General features: G+C 47.1%; 1 long non-coding RNA gene across 2 annotated transcripts in view; it reads left to right on the plus strand.

Annotated features, from left to right (window-relative positions):
- Positions 1-4,640, plus strand: part of LOC104856342 — a 7,009-nt gene extending 2,369 nt beyond the window's left edge. Inside the window, exons 3-4 of one of the 2 annotated variants that reach the window (XR_778601.2) lie at positions 3,109-3,184; positions 4,095-4,640. This is a non-coding gene — a long non-coding RNA (uncharacterized LOC104856342). The remainder of the gene's footprint in view (positions 1-3,108; positions 3,185-4,094) is intronic. The other variant, XR_778602.2, reaches the window with a different exon arrangement.
- The last annotated feature ends 1,173 nt before the right edge of the window (positions 4,641-5,813 follow it).

Genomic DNA, 5,813 nt, shown 5'->3' on the forward strand with positions numbered 1-5,813 from the left:
GGAGAGCTGTCTGGCAGGATGGAGGGCTGGGTCGGGTGCGCCCGGCCTGCGCTGTGAGCAACCTGGCTGGCAGACTTGGGACAAGCTCACCCGCTGGGAGCGCAGTGAGGGTGCAGCTTCCTGAAAGGCCGCGCTAGGTCCTGTGCAAGCCCGGGCCACGCGCCTTTGTTGCCGCCCGTGCGGGAGTAGAGTGTGGATGTGCATCTGCAGGCCACGCGCCTGACTGCCCAGGGCCCTGTGTGACCCTCGGGAGCGTGGCACCGTTTCTCCAAGCTGTCGGAGTCGCGCATTCCAGGAAGCAGCAGCACCCTTGGCCTCTGTGACAGTGTCTGGGCTGTCAGGTGGCGGGGCCATGTAGGTCTTGCCCTTTAGGAATTGAACAGAGATTCTATTTAATAACGTTCTAGATCAGTGACTCCAGGAAAAGCCGGACTTACGTGGGTCAAAGAGTTTGCAAAACAAAATGTGTGACCTGACATTTTTTGAATGTATCGAAATAATACATAATAATCAAAAAACTGCTTGTTGTAAGAAATCCTCTGCTAGAGATCAACTTTGAAACCAAAGATTGAATCACAGAATTTTAAAACGAGAAAGCTGAAGCCGATGACCACAATTAAGGAATAGTGCTGGTTACTGGTAGGAAAGGTACGTTATCAGCTTTCAGGTGAAATGAAGCAAAAGCAGAAGCCAGCTAACATTTAGGTGATAAAAATCAAGGTTCAAAATTGTTCAACAGGGTTATCTAAAAATGTATCGACTATAAAGTCCTGAACATAAATCTTCTAAAATTGATTTTACAAGAAGTGAGAGACATCTGCCTGAGCAAAAAGGTCAGGGAAAATACAATCTTAGGTGGAATTACATGAAAGAGTTTGACTTCACCTGGAGCCCTCAGGCCTTACTGGAATGTGAGGCACCTGTAAATGACTGAAAGAACCTCACCTGCCTTTTCTGGAGAGGAGATACTTAGGATCTTGAACAGATGTATCTGTCACACCTGTCCACTGCCAGTGCAGAGGAGCTCCCTACGTAGAAGGGTCTCTACCGTGAGCAAAGCATAAAAGGACAGGCAGAGTTACAGCCGCAGTGCCCCGGAACTCGGACCTGGCGCTTCATATGGGAACTTCACACAGTATCAATCTTAAGATGAGTCCTGCTGTTAAAGGAATCAGTCCTTAGTGCAGAAATGAAGCAGTCCCAAAGACTCAAAATCTACAATTAGAAGTCCAGCAAAATGGCCAGCTATACAATAAGTGTACAATGACAATACTGGGCATTGAACAAGAGGTAGGCAGGTTGGAAATCCTCATTAGCCAGAGAACACCTTACATACCTGAATGTAACTGAGTCCATATTAGAACTTCTTGGGAATTGATCAAATTGAATAGTTTATTTGGGAGAATAAACATTTGAGCGGTCAAGAGTAATGAGGGAGAAACTGTTCCAGAAAACAGAATTTTCTACCTCTAAAATGGAATGATACTGGCCTCCATGGATGGAAAATAATATAAAGGAAAGAAACAGCCCTAAGTAAATGTAGAAGCTCAGGGCTGGTATCCAGCCAGCATATGCACAGTTGGCTGTTCCAGCTGTTGTTGATGGGCAGCCTTCCAGGCTGTGCCATACCAGTTGTTTACTATTTTTAATATCACCCCTGTGAGGTCTTAAAATATAATAAAGTGGCTTTTCAAGTCACAATATGCAGTGGATGACTACCTGCTGATCACTTGGAGGGAAAGGAATAATGTTGAATCTCTGCCTTATCAAATGAAGTAAAGATTTAACTGTTTAGAAAAACAAAAACAACTTTTCTGTTTGGCAATGGAATAGAAAGAATACCATCAATCATAAAGGAAAATACTAATAATTTGACTTTAATCTTTGAGTATTACAATGTTGAATATAATCAGTGGAAAAATGGATAACCCACTTGTATGGATAAATACAAGAGAATACTACTCTGCAATAAAAAAGTGAACTTAACGATGAGTGAATATCAGAAGCACACTGTGACTCTACTAACATTAAACCCGGGAACCAATAACCCATGTGAATGGAAGTCCAATGAGTTGTTCTTTAGGGTGGGTGGGCAGAAAATTGATGGGGAAGAACATACAGTAACTTTCTGGAGTGAAGGAAGTGATGCTTTTCTGGATTCGAGTGTGTATTGCACTGGGATAAACACCTATTGAAACTTAAAAGCTGTGCCTTTCTTGAGCATTTACCTGAAAAAAAATGTGGAGGCACTCATGGCCCCAATTTGGAAAGGAGGAAGAACTGTTTGTTCATCAAAACACAGATAAAAATGGGAGAAGTGTTTGCATCGTGTTTCTCAAAGGCTGTTCTCCTTCCCAGGTAAGAGACAAAGCTGAGACAAAGATGAGCATTCCAAAAGCAAAATAGGCAGAGGCAAGGACATGAAAACAGAAGGAACACAGCAATAAACACGGCAGAATGTTCTCTTCCTTAATAACATAAGAAAATGCAATGTGAGGAAATAAACACCACACATTAACTGAGTGTCAACTGGCAAACTTTAGACATTTACTTAACTGCATACAAAAGCTTAAAAATTTGTGTTCTTCCACCTACGGATTGCAATTCTAGAACTTCATTCTAAAGTATATGGGTGTTGATAAACTTTTAGCTAAAGTGGTCACCAAAATAATGGTTGGAATGAATATATATATATATAGGGGGTTTTATATCGTAGAAATTGAGTTTATAACAAAAGGGACCTCTACAAAACCTCATTACAGTATAATTTTTATAAATAAAAACAAAAGATGCATACCAGAATGTTCTCGTGGTTTTCCTGAGTGTTTGGAAGATGAGAGATCACTGGCTCTTGTTTGCTAACTGTGTTTTCTAAACTCTGCAGTGATGTATTGCTTGGCAACAAGGGCTGAGCATGAGCGAGTGATGTGAGGTGAGGCTCTTCCTGTGCCTCTTCCAACCTCATCCAGACACTTCTGTCCTGTGCCCTCCAAGGCTCTCTCCCAAAGCCTGCAGCAGACAAGGCTCAACTAAACAAACAGAACAACAGAAGTACTGAGTATGGAGTCTCACCTGGCTTCTCACCTGGCTTCTCTTGCCCCCTTTCAGGCTTGGATCACTGATTAGACACAAGCCTACCTAGAACATCCCATCAAAAGCCATCTTTCTTTGAATTTCTCTTGAGGTAACATGTTGGGTCATCAGCACAGAGGAAATAGTCAAAGTCATGGAGGAGGTAGAGGGTGAGGGTAATGGAAACCAGGCCCCTTGGGAGAGTGGAGAATGGCAGGAAGTAGGGAGCCCGGGAAGGAAGGAGGCTGGGAAACACAGTTGTCCAGAGGAGGCCACTGCTGGACAGGGATCGCAAGCTAGTGACAGGGAAGCACTTGTGATCAATTGCTATATAAAGTGTGTTAGCCCAGGTCCTCCTAAAGCAAAGCCAAAACAAGAACCCCAGGAGGTAGGGCTCTGGGGAGGGGACAGAGAAGGAGGGAAACCAACACCACCTGTATTATACAGTCAACCAGTCTGCCTGTCCTCAGAGGAGGCCACCAGCTCCCATCTCAGGTCAAGGCTGGCCACACTGGAGCCAAGTTCCTGTCCTTCTAGAGTATAAGCATAGGTTCTGAAGGGGTCCCCCAGAACCTCACCCTAAGCATCAGTGACAGGCACCAGGAGAGCAGCTGCCAGGTCACCTCTCTCGTACTTGGGATGAGACAGGACACCAAGAGGACCAGAAGCAGTGAACAGGCCATTCACCACTCCAGTGAAACTCATACAGTGCCCTGTTCAAGGTCAAAGGGATTGGTTTAAATAATTTAGACGGTTACCCACCAGTGTAAAATGGAGGCCAGGAGTTGGCCTGGGAAGGCCTGGAGCAAGGGTTTTATGTTCATGAGAAGGTTGTGGTATATCTGGTATACCTTGGCTGAGGAGAGGTATGAGATGAGACAGAACCAACAGACTGTCCCTAACTTGTGGGCCAGCTGAATGCCAAGTGGAGGCATCTGCACCTCATGTCTACATATGTAAGAGCAAAGATGCCCACCAGCTGTGGGTTCAAATGTGTGCTTTCTGTCTCCTTGTGTGTACAGGCTGCTGTGCCTTCCTGGAACTCAGAACTCTCAGCTCTGCTGTGGAGCCCCAGATGCTGCCCTACCCACCTTCTCCTTCCCACCGGCCTCATCTTGCACCTACCCGAGCTGTACTTTGCTTCCTGCCTGCTGACGTGGCCTGCCCTCAAACTCAGGAGCGAGTACCCTAGGGGTATTTTTACCCATTCATTGGCCAGGGGCTCCTTTGCTCAATTCAGATAGAAATCATGAATAAGCAAAGTGCAAGTGCCCTAGTGTAGCTGCTCTAGTGTTACCCACTCCGAACTGTGAATGCCAGCAGCTCTCATCTCCTCATGTTAGCAGCTGTCCTCACTGCTCTCCAAGCCATGAAGCGAGCAGCTCCAGCAGCTCTCCAAGGTCTTCAGTCACTCAGAGGGAAAAGTTCTCCCTTGTTATTGGTCACTCTCTGGTTGGAAGCCACCCACAATGTTACCAGCTCTGGCTGCTGGCCATTTTCGGTGCCTACTGCCTTTAGTGTTACCAGCAAATAATGCAGCCAGTTCAGCCTACCCTACTCCAGATTGAAATCACAAATATGCAAAATAAAGTTCTCCAAAAGATGTTTAATTGGGTCTTATGCTACAGCATTAGGAAAGGAGGAGTGCAGGACAGCGAAGGCCCAGACTGACCTGATGAGCGTGAGAAGAGGGCTGCCTGTGTAGACAGAAAGGGCAGGCCTGCACATGCAGTCTCCTGCCGAAAAACCACAGGCTTTCTGCACTTTACAGGCCAGCCTGTGCAGGCCTCCTACCCTGATCGCCATAGTGGGGAAGAGGCTCCTGGGAGGCCCAGGTGGGGCCATCAGGAACAGCCACAGGGGGTCAGAACCATCCAGTCTGGAGGATGGGGCCACCTGTGACAGTCCCAGTGTGTCCAAAGCCACCACTGCCAAAGGCAAAGTCTCCCAGAGTAGTCACAAGGTATCTGAAGTACTGGGAGCTGGAGGCATTTGAGGTAGCCCTGGCTATCAAAGTTAGAAAGGGGGAAAAATATAAAGTGTCCCTTGGGGAGAGCCAGAGTCTTCCCTTCTGTCTCAGGAGGTTCTGCTTCTGGGGTGTCAGCCTGAGGCAGAGAGAGGCCTTGGAAGTGGAATCAGGCCATTTGGACATAGACTCCCTTGACTTTCCTACCCTCTCACCTGGGGAAAGAGACCCTGGAAGGGTCAGCATGGGGCCCAAATGGCATAAGCAGAAGGCCACAGTCCTCTTGTCAAGGCCTCAGAGAGATCCTGAAAATGCAACACAACACTGTGAGCAGAGGGGCCCCCAAAGGAAAGGAGGGGAAACAAGGATAGAGACATATGCCGAAGTGCAGTGGTAGGGACGAGGCGGCAAAGGTAACAGGAGCCAGCCCTGAATGTGCTCACGTAAAGTCCAGTACTGGGTGGGTGTGGAAGGGGTCACTGAGTCAGCTGTGGCAGAGTGTATGTGGTGGCAGGGTCATTTGTTTTGTTTATGTGTGTGTTTGTCTTTTGCAGCACTCAGAGGCCCTACTGCAGAAAACTCTGATGCTGGGTGGATATGTGATCAGTTGTAGGGACAAAAGGCCATGGTTTGAGGACCTGAGGACACAGTGGTGGAGGTGATTAACTCTGGGGTCCAGGCTGGATGGAATGGGGGTGCTAGGTGGGAAGAGGGCAGAATAGAGCACCTGAGAGGCAGCAGCAGGCAAGCTCAGGGGGAGCTGCAGAGAAGTTGT

Source organism: Fukomys damarensis, unplaced genomic scaffold (assembly GCF_012274545.1).
Source record: "Fukomys damarensis isolate Sample0158 unplaced genomic scaffold, DMR_v1.0_HiC HiC_scaffold_16, whole genome shotgun sequence".
Lineage (NCBI taxonomy): Eukaryota > Metazoa > Chordata > Mammalia > Rodentia > Bathyergidae > Fukomys > Fukomys damarensis.